The sequence below is a fragment of the Notechis scutatus genome, chromosome 3, assembly GCF_049901735.1.
Source record: "Notechis scutatus isolate UNSWTSFEM ecotype Mainland chromosome 3, rNotScu1.2, whole genome shotgun sequence".
In the NCBI taxonomy this organism is placed as follows: Eukaryota; Metazoa; Chordata; class Lepidosauria; order Squamata; family Elapidae; genus Notechis; species Notechis scutatus.
The window spans coordinates 200,506,794-200,526,046 of record NC_142011.1 but is presented as its reverse complement, the minus strand read 5'-3'; the positions used below and the strand labels follow the sequence as shown (position 1 = coordinate 200,526,046).

The 19,253-nt window shown below is 44.0% G+C and overlaps 1 protein-coding gene across 3 annotated transcripts in view; it reads left to right on the top strand.

Moving 5' to 3' along the window:
* The window catches only part of ST3GAL1 (ST3 beta-galactoside alpha-2,3-sialyltransferase 1), a 112,392-nt gene that overhangs the window by 13,270 nt on the left and 79,869 nt on the right, over positions 1-19,253 (top strand). Inside the window, exon 1 of one of the 3 annotated variants that reach the window (XM_026678528.2) lies at positions 15,255-15,480. The exons of the other annotated variants lie outside the window; for them this stretch is intronic. The gene's annotated coding sequence lies outside the window, so the exon portion shown is untranslated. Of the gene's footprint in view, positions 1-15,254; positions 15,481-19,253 lie in introns of those variants that run through there. 3 annotated transcript variants of the gene reach the window in all.

The window sequence follows — 19,253 nt, the reverse complement described above, 5'->3', positions numbered from 1 at the left end:
TAACAACTGTTTGCTCAGCGACCGTTCGAAGTCGCAACAGCACTGAAAAAAAGTGGCTTGCAATTCTTTCTCACACTTTTGACTGTGGCGGGTCATCTGATCAAAACTCAAGTGCTTGGCAACCGATGCATCTTTGTGATGGTTGCCGTTTTCTGGGATCACACAATCCCCTTTTGCGACCTTGCGACAAAGCAAAGTCAATGGGAGGCCAGATCCACTTAGCAAACGTGTTACTAACTTAACAACTGCTGTGATTCACTTATCAAGTGTGGCTGGAAAAGTTGTAAAATGGGGCAATATTCATTTAACAACTGTCTCGCTTAGCAATAGAGCACGATTGTAGTCATAAATTGAGGACTAACTGTATTAGCTATTCCTTCTATCTTTTAAAGTTTGCCTCTTACCTGCTAGAATTTGACAATGAATGCTGTTCACTACTGCCCCAAGCAAAATCTGGGGCAGTAATTCCACTCTTAGAAAAATGTCCTTAGAAAATTAATTTTCCCCCTTTATTTTGCCTGAACTACAGAAGTTTATGTGATATGAAACATTTTGAAAAAAAGTACTTCCGGACTAAAAAACATTTGAATGACTCATGCATATTCCATTCTTGCTGGAAGTATATGGAGTGATGTAGCTCTCCTTCCAGTTTAATATTTTACAGGGTGAAAGTATTTAATTATAAATTTTTGAAAAGCTGAAAAATGTGTCATTGTTTTGGCTCAGCTTTTCTTCCACCCGCTCTGCCTGAGAATTACTTTCTTAAATGGATATGTTTGACTTCTGGCATGCACTTATGGAGGAAGGAAAGTGGAAAATAGAAATAGAATTCCAATGGAAATCGAATTGTCAAGGGTCTCATCCCAAATTTTTCTTGGTGGATGAATGAATATAAATGAATATAAATGCATGGAGTTTTTTAAATGGAATGTTTATAGATAAAAAGGAAAGAGAGAGAGAGGATTTATTTCAGCAACTCAAAGTCAATTTAATATAACTTCCAACATATAAGAGATCCAGTTTGGTGTAATGGTGAAGGTGCTGGACTACAAAACCAAGATACCATGAACTCTACTCCTGTTTTAGGCATGAAGGCCAACTGGGTGACCTTGGGGCCAGCCACTCCCTTTAATTCCTAAATTCCTTCATCTCAAAGTTGCCAAGATTGTAAATTGAGTAATCCTGTATTTGCCTGTGGGAGCAGTCTTCCCTGAGGCCTAATCAAACCTATGCCCAAAACAAACAAACGAGATAAATTGCATTAAAGCAAAAACACCATTGACTGATTCACCCAGTGTAGGAGATGACCAGTCTGAGCCTAAGGGAGGGGGGGTCAAACATGTCATAAGTCTCAAGTCTCTTTGTGTCCACAAGAGATCTAAGTCCAGCCCATCCTGAATGCCCCTCTTATCTCCCGCTCATTTCCCTTGATCGTTAGTTGGCCAGATTCTTGTAGAGAGCTTAAGCTTGCAATAAATTTTTATACTCATTTGAACTGTCTGAATCTCCTGATTGACACCCAGACTCTTAAGAATTCCCGCCCCCCCTTTCCTCTGAGATTTAATAAATTGCAGCATTTCTGTTGTGGATTAGACCAGAGTAGTAACATTTCATGTAGCTGTATTTCCCTGAGTTTGGACACTGCCTCCAAACAGCATCTATTTCTGATCCTTGTGTGTTCTGTATATAGTCTAGATCAGGGGTGTCAAACTCAAGGCCCGAGAGCCAGATCAGGCCTGCAAGGCCCAAGGGCCAGACTTGGCCTGTGGGTAGACCCTGGAAAGAGCAAAGGAATGGCCCAAGGGCTGCATACAGTCCCCCCAAGCTCCGTTTTCACTGGCAGAAGGGTTGCAGGAGGCCGTCACGGCTGAAAACAGAGCTCGGGAACCCATTTTCGCTGGCAGAGTGCTTGGGCTACCACAGGTGTCCCCGACACAAATGACATCATGCTGGCCATGCCCACCCAAGGTCAAACACAACCCTGATGCGGCCCTAATTAAATCGAGTTTGACACACCCTGCTCTAGATACAGCATGTCCTTTTGCTGACCTCTCTTGGTATTTTCTCACTTTTATTTCATGCACCCATGCTAAAAATTCAACCATGGGAAAATATACGGAATTAGTGTGTGGAATGAGTAACATTAAACGAGAAAGTGTGGAAAACAGAAGTTGCCAAAAGCTGAAGGTTGGAGCTTCAACAGCTGATGCCAAAATGGATCGTTTCTTATTCCTTCTAAGAACATGACAGATAAATCTATGAAGCTTTGGCACATAGTAAAAAAGAAAAAAGAAAGAAATATTTTGGCTTCCAACAAGCACCAAAATTTGGGTGCATCCCAGAATTCTCCTTCGAGCCGCTCGGAGCATCCAGAGACTGGGATATGCTTCCGAGTCCTCTTCTTGCAGGCTGAGCTTTAGATGAGGAAACGCTCCACCCCTCACGTGACATCGCGGGCGCCTCCCCAGTCTTTTGCTCAGCCTCGAAGAGTCAGGCTGTGTGTTAGAGAGCTCCTTGGCTGATCGCAGTTTTCCTTCCTATTTCACATTCTGATAAGGTTTGCCTTCTTTCTCCTCCTGCGCAAAGGGTCTGGACTTAAGGAAAATTTTCCCTCGTCCCTGAGACGGCTGCGATGCTGCGCAGCGCGTTTAGCGCTTCCCCCATCCTTATCAGATCGCATCGTTGCCTCCGCGTTGCCTCGTGGCACGCGTTGTTTTTCCTTTCATTTTACTGCTGGATTCCCCCACCCCAAACGCCGACCGGGAGGGTTATTGCCCCTAAGGCCCTAGGCGTGCCGAGCTGACCGGCAAAGCCCTCCTTTTCCGTCCCGGCGTCCCGACGGTTCAGCTCGCGGTCGCCATTTTGGCTCCGCCTCGTGGTCGGGCGCCTTTTTTCTGGTTCTAGCTGCGGTGAATTAGAGCCCCAGGCCTTGGGTCAAAGCTTTGCTGCCCATTTCTTTCTACCTGGCTCGCTCTTTTATCTTAGTTGGCCTCCCGCAGTCCGTTTCGGGGCGAAGTTGCAGCCCCCTCCGGTTTTGTTTTCTCTTGTCTGGAGGCCTGCTGCCAGAGGCCCTCTTCTACCATAGGCCTCAGGCGTTTATTTGACTGATCCGGCCTGTACTGAGATACCCAGTTACTGCTACTGTTCGAGAATAAAAGGAATATATTTGCAAAATAATAATAATAATAATAATAATTTCTGTTTTTTGTACAGTAATAATTTTTTTCATAGATATATAGATATTTACGGATAACCTGTATATATATTGGGTACAAAAAAAAAAAAAGAGAGAAAAAGATAAAAAGAACAAACAAAAAGAAATCAAAGGAATTACAAATAGAGTATCTATTTTCCTGTACATACTATATTATTTAGATACCTTACTGTTATCTCTGTACACTACAAATTCCAAAAGGGGAGAGGGCCAGCTTCACCTTCACCCGGCCTCATCCAGGCCTATTCTGGGCGAGCCAACCGCCTTTGCTAGTATTGTTACCTAACATGGCAGACGACAATCCTCTAAACGTCCTTCTTTGAAGGCTAAAGCAAAGTCCCACTACTTGCGCAGGCAGGATAAGGAACCTAAGGGCTCCAGACAGGACAAGGAACCTTCCAAGGCCGCCCAACGTGATGCCTTGAGGCGCCACAAAGCGTTAGAAAAAGAGTTCGACCGGCGTTCAAGGAGTCCGCTCGGAGCGCCTATACCTCCCCATCCAACCCCTTCTACCTCTGCTCTACCTCTCCCTCAGACCCTTCTTCCCTACCTAGGCGCAGTTCGCTTCAGGGTCTTCCGACCCCCGGACCTCCGACTAGACGGACCCCCGAAGCCACCTTTACACCCACAGCCGCTGGTCTGCGCCAGGATGAACCCTCTACCTCCGAGGTTTCACCTCACATCAAGGCTTGGATGGAATCAGCCATCCGCCAGGGCATAGCAGAGGCACTACAACACGTGTCCAGATCAGGCTTCTCTCCGCGAGCCTCTGAACACGATTCGTTATCTCTCAGATCCCTTCCACAACCGGTCCCCCAACTGATCAGGTACTCTCTCAGAGGGATAGCCCTCCACCGGTTGGGGCCCAGATGGAGGAGGAAGGGGACTTTGGGGATTTCAGGGAGGAGGAAGAGGATTCCCGGATGGGATCCTCCCGCTATAGTGAACCCCTCTTAGAGGCTGACATCATGGAGGGGAGATGTCGGAGGACGAGGTCCTTCCCCGACCAACCCACCTTTGGGGGGCTGTTCAAACCACATATGTTCAAGTCCCTCCTCCTTAAGGCCAAGAATGTATCTGGCCTTCTTCCCCAGTCCCCTGCTGAACCCCCCAGTCCAAGAGGGCCCAGAAGACTCCATTTTCACCCAACCAGTGGTGGAAGCCGAGGTCATCCCATCCCTCCCATCTTCGTAGATCTGGTTGCAAAGCAACTTACCTCCTCAGGGACACCTCCTGCTCCATCTAGCCAAGACAAGAGATTCTTCAATCTCGATGCGGCTCTGTCTAACCTTCTGAATATCCCGGAGGTTGATGACCCCATTGTGGGTCTAGCTTCTTCCTCTACCCCTAGTGAGGCCCTAGAGGCCTTAAAGCCTGAGGACAGGCGGGCGGAGCTGGCGCTGCGTAAGGCCCACCTATCTGACGCCTGGGCCATTAAATCGGCTACGGCCGCCTCATTTCACCAGGTCTTCCATCCGCTGGCTACGTCAGCTCAAGGACCACATCCCTGCTTCCAATCTGAGAGCTCACCAGGATATAGCGGTTAGTGGCTGCAGCCGAGTTCTCGCTGACGCCACTTACCAGTCGGTAAAATTTTCTTCCAGGGCCATCACGTCACGTTACGGCTCGCCGCATGCTATGGCTCAGACACTGGCAGGCGGACGTAAAGAAATAAGGTCAAGCTGGCCACTGCTCCCATTACGGGAGACAAACTGTTTGGACCAGCTTTGGAACCACTGCTGGTCGAGGGCCGCAGTAAGAGAAAGTATTTGCCCTCCCTTTTGAAAATCGGAGACCAGGGGCCCCCAGCCCTTTCGGAGGAGCTTCCCCCGCCCCTTCTACCAACCCCCTTCCCGCCCAGATACCCTAGAACCTCCTTCCTTCCGGTCTCAGGACCGCTCGGACCCGGTGACAGAACCAGGCGCGGTGGCGGCTACAAGAGACCATTCCGGGATCGGGAGGAAGGCCCTACCGTAGAAGGTAGACCCTCTTCCTCCCTCCCCATTGGCGGCCGCCTCAGCCCTTCGCCGCCCAATGGGACATATCCACCTCCGATGCATGGGTTAGGGACACAATCAGGTTTGATCTCGCCCTGGAGTTCAGGTCCGCCCCCCTGATTGTTTCATCCCATCCCCTCCTCAAGGGATCCCTCCAAACGGGCTCTAATGGATGCAGCCATTCATCATCTTCTTGACGTCCAGGCCATTCAACCTGTCCCTCCGGCCCAGAGGGGAAAGGGTTTTTCTCCCACCTCTTTGTGGTGCCCAAACACTCTGGGGGTTGGAGAGCCATCCTAGACTTGAAACGGCTCAACCGTCACCTCATCCAGCGTAGATTCAAGATGCACCTTGCAATCAATTCTCTTAGGCACCAGGCGGGGAGACTGGTTATCTTCCATAGATCTTTGGAGGCATACCTCCACATTCCAATCAGGCCCTCCCATTACAAATTCCTCAGGTTCTGCCATAATAACCTTCATTATCAATACGTGGCCCTACCCTTTGGTCTGGCTTCGGCCCCGGACCTTCACCAAGGTCCTGGCGGCCCTGGCGGCCCATCTCAGGACCGTTCCGTCCGCCTCCACTGCTACTTGGACGATATTCTTATTCTCTCCCGTCCAAATCCCAGGCAGTCAGGGATACCAGGGTCACCCTCTCAGCCTTACGGGCACACTGGTTTTCTAGTCAATTGGCAAAAGAGCCAACTTACCCCTTCTACTCGAATTAACCACTTGGGGGCCATAATTGATTCGGTGTCACAGAGAGTTTTCCTCTCTCCGGAGAGAGTTCCTTAGCATTCAAGCCCTGGTCAATCAGATCAGGCGTTCAAGGAGGATGGCCTTGTTGGACCTCTCTAAATTGTTGGGCAAATGGTATCATGCATCTCCATTATTCCCTGGGCCCGTCTACACAGCAGATCCTCCAATGGTTCCTGCTCCCGTTCCAACGATCTGGAAGAAGCAACTCGAGGTCAAAGTCAGGGTCCCTCCAAGGGTCCTCACGTCTCTTCTCTGGTGGACCAATCCCGCCATCAACAGAGGCCACCTCTTGGCGGAACCTCAACGACTCACCGTCACTATGGGCGCAAGCCTATCCGGTTGGGCGCTCATCTCGACTCGATCTCTGCACAGGGCAAATGGTGGCTGACCGAGCAGGGTGCAGCATCAATTGGCTAGAGCTTCACGCCGTCCTTCTGGCCCTGCGCAGCTTTTCCTCAGATCCGCAAACATCACGTTCTGGTGCTCACCGGACAATGTCACGGCCAAGGCCCATATCAACAGGCAAGGGGCACCCAGTCCATCCAGCTAATGAGGGAAGCGGCGCCTTTGCCGCTGGGCAGAATCCAACCTCCTATCCTTAAAAGCCGAACACATCTCCGGAGTAGACAATACTCAGGCGGACTGGCTGAGCAGGGCCCACGGTGGACCAGGCGAATGGCGTCTCCATCCATCCCTTTTCGAGGAAGCGTCCAGAATATTCGGCCTTCCGGTGGTGGACCTCTTCGCTTCCCCCGACCAACACTCAGCTTCCACGGTTCTTCTCCCGGTATCCGTCTCACAGGTCGGAGAATCACAACGCTCTGCGTTGCCCATAGCCCCCAGGGCTCCTATATGCCTTCCCTCCGCTCCCGTTAGTTCCCAGAGTAGTTCAAAAACTCATTCAGGAGAGGGCAGAACTTCTCCTGGTGGCTCCCTATTAGCCCAGGCGACCGTGGTTTGCGGATCTCCGCATCTTATCAATAGCGCCTCCATGGAGGATCCCCCGGACAAGGTCTCCCTCTCTCAGGGGCCCTTCTGCATCCGGAGCCTCAATGGCTCCAGTTAGCCGTCTGGAGGTTGGCGGATCCGTCTGACTTCTGAGAAACTTTCAACTCAAGTCATCGACACTATTTTGGCCGCCAGGCGTCCTTCCACCACACGAATTTATGATGCCACTTGGAAAGGGTTCTGCAAGTGGTGTGGCGGGTCTCAGGTTAATCCCCTCTCTCCCTCGGTGGCACAGATCCTGGAATTTCTTCAGGAGGGTCTTCGCAAGGGGCTCGCACCTAACACCCTGAGACGGCAAGTTTCTGCTCTCTCAACCGTGGTCTCCTGTGATAACTACGGTTCCTTTCTCACCACCCCAGGGTTAGATCTTTCCTTAGGGCGCCTCCAACCTGTGCCCTCCTACCGTTCACAGGTTCCCCACATGGGACCTCAACAAGGTCCTCGTTTCTCTTACATCGTCCCCGTTCGAGCCTTTGAGGGAGTCATCCCTGCAGTTTCTCACTTTCAAGGTAGTTTTTCTAGTAGCTATTACTTCTGCTCGTCGAGTTTGGAATTAGCAGCTCTGTCAGTCAGGAGCGATCTATGCATGTTCCACGCAGACCGGGTGGTCCTTATCCCGACCCTACCTTTCTACCCAAAGTTAACTCTCCCTTCCATAGGTCACAGGAACTGATTTTACCAAATTTCTGCCCCAGGCCCTCCAGGGCAGGAGGTCCTCTGGCACACCCTAGATGTGAAAGGGCCTTGCGTATTTATATTAAAGCGCACTCAATCCATGCGAAGGTCGGAATCCCTCTTCCTATCCTTTCAACCCAGGTCAATGGGGCTTAAGGTTTCTCCTTCCACCATCAGTCGCTGGATCAGGGCTACTATTGCGAGGTGCTACCTTTCCCATTCTCTGCCCGCTCCGGGTGGGATAACCGCCCATTCCACCAGAAGTGCAGCCACCTCGGCGGCCTGGGCCACGCAAGCCCCATCGCTGACATTTGTCGGGCGGCCACCTGGACCTCCCGTCCCGTTTATCAGACATTACAGAATAGATTCGTACGCCTCAGCGGAGGCCTCCTTTGGCCGGCCAGGTCTTACAGAGGGTCATCAGTGATCCGGAGGGGCCTTCGGACCAGACGGAGTCCCACCCGTGGGACAGCCCAGCTTTGGTATGTCCCAGTCTCTGGATGCTCGGCGGCTCGAAGGAGAATGGGCGTTGGTTCTTACCTGATCGCCCCTTCTCGGCGAGCCGCGAGGCACATCCAGCCTAATTTCTCCGTCTGGTGGGGACTCTTTCTTCAGCCAAGGAGCCAATAGTAGATTAGAAAGAATTAATAACCTCTCTTCTCGTTATCGCAAAAACTGGGGAGCGCTCCGCGTGTCACGTGAGGCGGGAGCGTTTCCTCATCTAAAGCTCAGCCTGCAAGAAGAGGACTCGAAGCATATCCCAGTCTCTGGATGCTCCTGCGGCTCGCCGAGAAGGGGCGTATCAGGTAAGAACCAACGCCCAATTTAGGAAAGTGAGATTAACAAACAGGTGGGGTAGGATAAAAGCAAAATTTGATTATATTTAAATGTTATTTTAGATTTGATCAAGTGGTATCAAGATGATAATTTGCTGTACATTTCATATTTTTACCTTATGTCACATTAAAACAGTTACAAATTGGCAGCAATTTTCAAAAGGGTTTTAGAGACTCTACTCAAGGTATTTGAATCACATACCGCTCAGGAAATTCAAGTCTAGCCTTAAGTTAACTAATAAAGTTATTTCTTTAGTGTAGAAATATATCCATCTGGGTATGTTTGTCATTGGGAGTGTGGTTTCATTTCCATTTTAATATAAATTAAATAAAGAAAAATATTTTTCTTTCTGCGAATAGGCAACAATATAATTTCCCTGAATAAATAAAATAAAATAAATAATTATCTCTTCATCTGTTATTTCCTCATTTGTGTGGTTTTTTTTTAAAGATTTTTGATGTTTTTATTAGAATTAAAAGTTATTCTGGTTTTACGTTTTTTTCATTGGTTTTAGTTTTATTGCACATCACCCAGAGTGACTTTTGGTGAGATGGACAGCTGTATAAGATGGATGGATGGATGGATGGATAAATCGATCAATTTTTTCAAATGTTGTAATTCTACAATAGGAATGCTTACTATTAATGTAACATAGGTCTCTGTCTCCAATTAGGAAATAATAATTGTTTTACACAAAATGATTTTTATTTTGTATTTTTTTTTTGTACAAAATGTCTCATTTTTTAAAGTGACAAACCTCTGTATATTTTTTCAACCAAATTATGAAATTTCTGGGATTCAAGAATGTTGTAGATCAGGGTGTCCAACCTTGGTCACGTTAAGCCTGGAGGACTTCAACTCCCAGAATTCCCCAGCCAGCTTTGCTGGCTGGGAAATTCTGGGAGTTGAAGTCGTCCAGGCTTAACGTTACCAAGGTTGGACACCCCTGTTGTAGATCATCCATTTCCCTTTTCATTCTGTTTTAGAATCCTTTTCAAGAATTGGAATACTTCGTTTATCCTAATGTTTGATGCATACTGATGTATAGCCACATTTTTTAATATTTTTACAATGTTTTTGATAATTAGGCACAATGGTTCATTACCCAAACTAGGTAACATCATTAGTGCTAGCAAACCCCACTCACTACTAGTACTAATGATAGTAATAGTAATAATACTTTTGCAATGTTTGAGAGTTTGGCACAATGTTATGTTGCTGACTGAGGATTAGCTCCGAAGGGCTTGTTCTAAAAAATCTTAGTGGAAATTTATCTTGGGTACCAATGCTACAGTTTAAAGTTTGATCATTGGTTATATATCAATAGCAATGGGATTAGCACTTAGAGTTATATACCACTCCACAAGTGCTTTATAGCCCTCTCTAAGTAGTTTACAGAATTAGCATATGCCCCCAACAACCTCTGTGCCCTCTTTTTACTATCCTCACAAGGATGGAAGGCTGAGTCAACCTTGAGCCAGTCAGGATCGAACTTCTAGCAGGGGGCAGAGTTAGCCTGTAATCCTGCATTCTCCTGGTGCAGTTGTTAGAATGCAGTATTCTTATACAAGAAGAATCACCAGTGGGTTTTTATATACTTCTTCTCAACTTTGACATCATTACACCTATGCCATCACAGCTTCTGATCCAAGATTGCGGATTTCCTCAACATAACATTTTAAAGACATTTCCATTATTTGAAAGAAAAATTATAAACTCACAATATTCTTGATTTCCGATTCTGCATTCATAAGAGCAATCACAATGTATTTCTCCTCAGAGCAAAGGCAAACTCTTAAGTTTTGGCGGAATGATATGTTTTCAGTAGAAAATTCGGTTCAATTGTAATCTTGGGTTGGACCGATGAAATTACTGCTGTATATGCAAAACATCAAAGTGAATTCACTGTGTTTTAATTAAAATAAATATTTTTAAGAGAAGCTTCCTGTTTAGAGAAAAAGAAAATTTAGGGCCTTTTGATTCCAATGAGTTCTACATAAGACAACTTTTAACATCACCAAAATATTTGTGTTCACTCTTCTATTAAAGCTAAAAGAGGAACATTCAGAATTATGGTGCTTTTCTACAAACTAAACTTTGTTTCTGTTTCAGAGACTTGGTCACATGGGTATAAAATAAAATAAACAAAAGCTTCTTAAAGAAAGAACTATCACATTAACATAGAAATTACAGCATTTTTTGAAAAGAAACAGTGGCTTCCACTACTGAAAACCTCAGGGAGAGGTGGTATTTAATCTTAAGTAAAGTGCACTTCACCTTAGCAGTGTAAAGCTTTTGAATTCTTTTGTTCTAGCAGGGAAATGATTTGCTGGTGTGCCTTAAAATAGTCAAAACAACCTGAATGAATGAATGAATGAATGAATGAATGAATGAATGAATGAATGAATACTGCTACCAAATCTAGAATGAATACTGCAACCAAATCTAGAATGAATACTGTTAGCCAAAATAAATAGTGTTATCATAGTCTACAACAAACAAGGCAATATAATGTGCTGTATTTTTTACATTGGTAGAATAGTTTTATATATGTATATATAATAAAAATGTAATATGAATGTATGTCTTACACGTCTGTGCTCTATATCCCAAAGGCAACAAAGCTTAAGGATAACAGAATAACAAACGTTGGAGGTTTTCTATCCAAGCCCATGCTCAAACAGGAAACTATGCCATGTTAGACAAATGGCTGTCCAGTCTCAAGAATATATGATCATGCACAATATTCACCAATGCAAGCTTTATTTTTCAGAGCTATAATTGTTCTTGCTTATGAATTCATCTTGGTATTCTAAAGGCTAAACCTATAAGAGCCTTCAAAAGCTTAAGGATTTCCTTAAAAATTCCAATTTGGCATTTTGAGATGTGCTGGTACTGCTAATATCCAGGCTGGGCAGGAATTCTAGAAACTGCAGTTCCAAGACATTGGGTGTTTAATATACACAATTCATCTTTATTAATCAAATTACAAGTAAATAATAATGTGGTTGAAAGGGCTTACTGGGACAAACATTTCCTTCCTTCCACATTATCTTTAGAGAGACAGGAATGCTGTAATGTTTCTCAATGTTGAATATCTTCCGTATTATGATGATAATGATGATGAGGAACTGATGATGATGATGATGACTGTGTGCCACCAAATTGTGTTGACTTTTAAGGGCTACATAAATAGAATATGTTTATTATATCCATAAAGGACAATATTGATTGTTTTCTTGCAGATGTTTCATTACCCCAACTAGGTATCATCATTAGGAGCCATGGTGGCGCAGTGATTAGAATGCAGTATTACAGGCTAATTCACTGCTCACTGCCAGGTGTTTGATCCTGACTGAATCAAGGTTGACTCAGCCTTCCATCCTTGGGAGGTCGGTAAAATGAGGACCCAGATTGTTGGGGGCAACAGGCTGACTTTCTAAACTGGCTGGGGAATTCTGGGAGTTGAGGTCCACATGCCTTAAATTTTCCACGGTTGAGAAACATTGCCTTAGTACAGTGGAACCTCGGGTCATGACCGTAATCCATTCCAGGACTTCAGTTGCAACCCGATTTGGTCGTGACCGGAAGCGAGACTGATTGAGCATGCGTGTGCAAAAAAATATGGCGTGGAAGGGGAAATTGCCGCGGTTGTATTTGATCACCAACCGAGGATGTGTTTGTGACTAGAGTTGAACATTTTGTGGATTTTTTGGTCGGCAACCGATTTGGTCATGATCAGAAATGTTCGTGACCCGAGGTTCCACTGTACAGTGTTTTTCAACCTCAGCAAATCTACCAATCTTAAAGTTGCCACGGTTGAAGAACATTGAGTATATTCAGCTGAATTGGTTGATTCAGTTCCAGTTGAATTCCTATTATTGCATTTCTGAACAATTCTAGAAAACAGAAGTTCCACTTCCTTTTTTAGATTCGTTGATTTGCGTATGCAAAAAAAAATTCCTCTTTTAAAGTGAAAGGAAATAGCCTTTTTAGCAGTTGGTCAATGTCACAAGAACTGGGTTGAAAATTGGTGAAAGGTGAGCAGGGTGGGAGTATTTCCACATTTTCCGTTGATTCAACAACTTTTACATCTTGTACTGACTTAAAATCCACATAAATTTCCCTTTTGCTTATGAATGAAAAAAGTCTAGATGAGGTTTCTCATAACATATGTTTGCCACATCAAGCATCTATGATACTAATACCACTTTATAAAGCCTTAGTAAGACCACACCTAGAGTACTGCATCCTGTCTTGGTCACCATGCTATAAAAAAAGATGTTGAGACTCTAGAAAAAGAGAAGAGCAACCAGAATGTTTAGGGGACTGGAGGCTAAAACATGAAGAACGGTTGCAGGAACTGAGCATCACTAGTTTAGTGAAGAGAAGGACCAGGGGAGACATGATAGCAGTGTTCCAATATTTGAGGGGCTGCCACAGAGAGGAAGGGGTCAAGCTATTTTCTAAAGCACCTGAAGGCCAGACAAGGAATAATGGATGGAAACTGATCAAGGAGAGATTCAACCCGGAAACAAGGAGAAATTGTCTGACTGAGAGCAACCAACCAAATTTTGGACACTTGGCAACTGGCATGTTTTTATGGTAGTTACAGTGACTTGAGGTCATGCGATCAGCTTTTGCAACCTTTTGCAACATGTCACTAATTAAACAAGTGCAGTGACTCACTTAACTCTAGCAAGGAAGATCATAAAATGGGTCAAAACTCACTTAACAACTGTGGGGAGAGGAGAGGAGGGGGGGAAGGGAAAGGAGAGGGGGGGGGGGGGGGGGGGGAGGGGAGGGGAGGAGGGGGGGGGGGAGGGGGGGGGGGGGGGGGGGGGGGGGGGGGGGGGGGGGGGGGGGGGGGGGGGGGGGGGGGGGGGGGGGGGGGGGGGGGGGGGGGGGGGGGGGGGGGGGGGGGGGGGGGGGGGGGGGGGGGGGGGGGGGGGGGGGGGGGGGGGGGGGGGGGGGGGGGGGGGGGGGGGGGGGGGGGGGGGGGGGGGGGGGGGGGGGGGGGGGGGGGGGGGGGGGGGGGGGGGGGGGGGGGGGGGGGGGGGGGGGGGGGGGGGGGGGGGGGGGGGGGGGGGGGGGGGGGGGGGGGGGGGCTCAGTAGGAGAAATTTTGGGCTCAGTTGTGGTTGTACGTCAAGGACAACCTGTAGGAGTGACATGACAGCAGGGTTCCAATATCTTAGGGGCTGCCACAAAGAAGAGGGAATCAAGCTATTCTCCAAAGCACCAGAAGGCAAGACAAGGAGCAATAGATAGAAACTAGCCACGGAGAGATGCAACCTAGAACTAAGGAGAACAATTTGTGGAACAGCTTGCATCTCCAGAAGTTGTGAATGCTCCAACACTGGAAGCTTTTAAGAAGAAATTGGACAACCATTTGTCTGAAATGGTACAGGGTTTCCTGCCTGAGTACGAGGCTGGACTAGAAGACCTCCAAGGTCCCTTCCAACTCTGTTATTATGTATGAATAGATTTCTTTGTGGAAATCCATGAAACAGGGCTATGTACAAATGGGGGATCAAATGATGATTGCACCACTTGATGCAAGCCCCTCCCATTGTGTGTGTGTGTGTGGTCATTCAGAGATACAAAAAGAGCAGACTTGTGTAGAATGGACAACACTGCTTTCATAATTTTCATAAAAGCATCATATTCCAGAGATGGCTCAGAATTGTTTTTGGAGAAATGTTATGGATGCATTCAGTCCATCCCTACGAGTTATTAAACCAAACCAATTTTATATCAGATTTCTACACAAACCAGGGAAGGAAGGGAAAAGACAGCACTGCTTTTTTTTAAAAAAAAAAAATCCACTAATTAATGCTAATATACTTTTAAAGTTCAAAGTTGTTCTTCGAAAATGCTTTTTTAAAAAAAGTGCACAGCTCTATAATGAAACTGAGCTGATGGAATCATCTTCCAAAGTCTTCATCTTACCTCTCTATTCTTGCATTCTATAAAGCGCTCTCTCAGGGCATCTTATAAAATAGATTTGGAATCTTTTTTTCCCCAGTTAGCTTTTTTAAAAACAAAACAACAACAACATTCACCTCCAAAGATTAAAGGCAGCACAGAGATAATCATCATGGAATGAGATAGTGAAACTGAAACATTTGGCTTCTTTATATTCAGTGGAAAGTTGGGGTTAGCTCAGAGTAAATTTAAATCCATGTTAATACCTTCATGCTCCTGTTTTGCTTCTTAGTTTGTTGCTGGAAAATTCCTTGTGAGCTCAAACTATTGTTGGGGGCAACATGCAAATAATACTTCTATCTTGTAAACCACCCAGGAAGTGCTTATAAAGCATTGTGGGGTGGTATATAAGCCTAAATGCTATTGTTATTATCTTGTTCTACCCATCCAGAAATAAAAATGGAATTTAAACCCAGGAGAACTGCGACAGGTCAAGAATAGGAGGAGATCCAGATGCAATTCTAAAACTGTCTTACTGGCATGATTTTGGATAGAGTCATGTTTCTGGCTCTATCTTTAATATCTCTATTTATTTGCCTTTGATTCTTGAGAAGTATAACCCTACATAAGTATCTATTGAGCTTGAACTTTTCTGTAGTGTTGCAGTCATCTGACAATTTACCTCTTCTTCTCAAAACCTCTTTTTTTTCCCCTGGGTAAACAGATGTCTAGGTCATATTTGCAAGCCCTCTTTTACTTATTAAGCAGTAAATAAACTCAATTGGACAGGGCAAAGTTTAAAGCATTTGAGTGGTTGCAGCAGTTACTGAAAGCTTTCTTGAAGCACGCTTCCTTCTTGAAGTCCAGTGAACCAAAAGTGCCAGTCTTGCTTGCTTGTTTATCATAATTAATTATTTTATCAACTCCCTCAACAGAGGGACTGTGTTGGCTTCCATGCATACCTCACTTCTCGTTTTCATTTGTTCCGCCTGCTAAAACTTGCATGAACTTCCATTCGAGCTTTTATCTGGTTACCAGAAGAGATAAGGAATTCTGAGCTGGTGAGTGGATTGCTTTCCCTATTTGGCGGAAGAACCAGGCTGTCTCTCTGTCCTATGGCGAGCGTAGAAATCTGCAGTTTTCAAAAAGATAAACAGAGAGGTCGATTCCTTACCTATCTGTGCCTGGGAAAATTAGCCACCTTTTTTTCTTCTTAATGAATCCCTTTGGGCAGCTTATTAAAAAGACTGACTTGTTTTAGACTTAACAAGAAGAGAAATTATGCTTCCCAACCCTGCTTGTAAATTACTGCAGCACAAGTTCTGCACAAAAAGGGTTAGAATTGATAAGGAAATATCAAAAGGTGCCCAGGGTTTTCTTGGAGGCAAGTCGATTTATGGCCTCTTGACCTTTCCCTCAGCGTCTCTAGAGTCATTCTTACTACTTCTAGCATTTCCTTCCAACCTTCTCTTAATGACTGCCAATATATTTTCCTGAGGGGTCCTTGGTGCTCTCTGAGCTTGGTTATTTTCTTGTAGGCGTTTTCATTACCCAAACTAGATAACATCTTGAGTGCATTGATGATGTTACCTAGTTAGGTTAATGAAACATCTGCAAGAAAACAACAAGGCTCAGAGAGCATAAAAGACCCCCTTATTTCAACTCTGAGCTGCTACCAATATTCTCCTTTATTGATATTTATTAAATCTGCCAACCTTTTTCTCTCCTCCAACCCACCTCTCACTTTTCTTGTCCCAATTTTCTGTTCTGTTTTCCAAACATTTTCTTTTTAATATCTCCAATCTGGCTTTGTTGAGCAGAAGCTGCCCTACTTCTTTGACAATTGTTTTGAGTTTTTAAGAAGCTAAATAACCAAGAAATCTCAGCTGTGATATACAGGTGGACAGTTTAGATTCAGAAGCAATCCGTCCTCCATAAACTATCCAGATAGAAGGCTACTGTGTCTTGTTGATTTCCCACTCTACTTTACAATCCTGGGATTACTTACCTAATATTAACCATATCCAACCCTGCTTAGCTTTTCAAAATCAGACCAAGTTGGCTGAACAGTATACAGCTTTCTGGCTGAGGAATTCTGGGAGTTGAAGTCCACAAGTCTTTTTTTTTTTTTTTTTTTTTGTAAATTTTATTTGAGTTTTCACAAAAAGAAAATAAACACAATTAAAACATCTTTTTTGAAAGCAGCATAATCCCGGGTACATTTCTTCGTGCAGACACAATTTCAGGTTCATGCTCATTTTTATATTCTATTCCATATCTTATTACAATTTTACATTTTCTACATAGCTTCTCCCCTCTTTTAATTTCCTCAATTTCATTGTATTTATTTCATCTCAATTCAAATCATTATATTTATATTTTTTGTCTGTTCTGTTTCAATTGTCTACTATCTTTTCTCATTATACAAAATTTCTCCTGTAGTTACTGATTGGAGTATGACGCCTTTATATCTTTCCCCTAAAGTTATAACACTCAATATAATACATAGCTTCCATTTGGATTCTGTTTGGTACATTCTTAAACTACACACAGTATTCTTAAAGAAAAAAGAAAGAAAGAAAATATAAATGTATATAGTTAAAACAACATTCCATTCCAATTCAATTCTATCATTAATATCAATATTCATTAAAGTCTTTTTCACATTATTTTTCAATTAAATATCATACTTCTATGGGAACAATTATAAGCTTTCCATAATCAATGCCCCCCCTCTTCACTTATATTTTATGACTAATTAAAGTGTTCCCATTCCTTCCTAATTCGATTTTCTCATTTATTTTATTTCATTTACTTTATTCACAAACATTTCACTAAGTTACACTAACCATTCTATCCCTCATTCTAATCATACGTTGTTTCCAATTTTCTAAAGTTATTTCTATTTCAAATATAACAACACAATCTCATGACCTTTACAGAATCCCCCTTTCAGTTAAATTTTCACCCATTGTCTCTAAATAGGTCCTGTTTCTTTATATCTTGCTCCGGACCTTTGTAACTTCATTCCTTTTTTTTTTTTTTTTTTTTCTTCTCCTTTTTCCCCCTCCTCTCTTCCCTCTTCTTCTCCTTTCCATATTCTTTTTTTTTAAATTTTTTTTCCTTTCCCCCCCTTTTTTTTTCTTCCCCATAAAATGTGTGCTTCTTGTCCCAGTCTTCTTGCTTTGTTGTTTCTCATAGTTCCAAATCTCCATTTCTAAGAATTGAAAAATGAAGCCAAAGAACCCTTCCCTTCTTATGCATCTTCTTTGTACTTTTTAAGTTCCATTTTCAATTCATCTAGAAGTGGTGCTATTGTAGAAATGTTTAAACAACCACCCGATTGATTTTAGTCATTCAAATATAATAACCAAAAATCCAAAAGTCACCAAGTAATTCAAATACACACAAACTGTTTCTTTTTGCTTTCTTTTTTCCCCCCACTTTCTCTTCCTGGGGTTATTATTTAGTTGCAAAGTTTCAGTTAAAATGTATCTTTTAGAAGTCATTGAAATTTTACTTTAGATTCTTTTAAAGCCCAGGCAGCCTCCTCCCTCTTCCAGATCCTGCCCTTATTCTTTTTCTTTCCCTTCCTGCTTATAGAAAAAAAAGTTTTTAATGTCCAGAAATCTTTATTATCCCTTTGGCATTTAGTTATATTTTCAGCTTAATTGCCTATTGATGCCAAAGCGGATTTTTCCAATTTCTTATTCTTAATTGTCAATATAAGGAAGGAGAGAGAAGGAAAAAAAAAGTCAGACCTTTCCCTTTTCACTTTCTTTCGCTGCTTCTGACTCTTCTTTGGGAGCGATGTTATTTCTTGTAGAATTTAAATTCCAGGGTACCTTAGTTATTGCTTTTTCAACTTAGCCCGGTCAGCCAAAACTTTCACTTCTTATCTTCCTCCTGCACGTTCTTTTCCGGTTGAGTACTTCTTTGAGGTGGCCATTTCTGACCACCGCTCCTACCGCCTTCGGGAAAGGGAGTTTGACCAGCTGAGGAGGAGAGATGCGGCTCTCCTCGACCCTGCTGGCAGTCTCCCCCTTCTTCACCACCTCTACGGGGTGGCTTAGCCCCGAAACCAGCCGGCTCTGGGCGCTCTAGCGGCGAGCCCAGGCAGAAACTGCATAATCGTGGATTCCTGTCTGTCACCGAAGCCCTTCAAACTGGAAGAAAAGTCCACAAGTCTTAAAGTCGCCAAGGTTGGAGACCCCTGGTGTAGAGCACTGATTCTACTTAAATTTCTCATCCATCGATACATAACATACACCAATGTAATAGCCAGTCTCCTACTCTTAATGCCACCAAACGCAAACTACTTCTCTGGGGTTTATGTGAGCATCCTTAACCTATTTTTTTTTTTAAAAAAAACCAGAAGAATATAGAAGACAGAAAATTGGTGATATGGACTTAGATCATATTGAAAAATGACCCACTTTGTTTGCTTACTTTCAGAAAGTTTTGCTCAACTTAACAATGAATGAATCACTGAACAATGTCATAAAACATGTAGTGACTCGACTTACGACCAAAATTCTGAGCTCAATTGCGGCTGTAAGTTGAGGACTATCTGTATTACTTCCAGCGACAAAATGACAATTCTCTTTCTTTTTTTTCTTGTTTGTTACTTACATGGCTGTCACATCCATCTGTGTTTACTTGGAACCTTCCTGATACATGCATGGCAAAAGCAGTTGGCTTAACTGCCATCTCTCTCTCCCTCTTTCTCTCTCCTCCCCGTTATTTCTTCTTTTAGTTTAGCTATGGCAACATTTCTCTTTTTGTTCCATTAATAATCTTGCATCTCACGTTGCATGTTTATTTCTACTAGCAA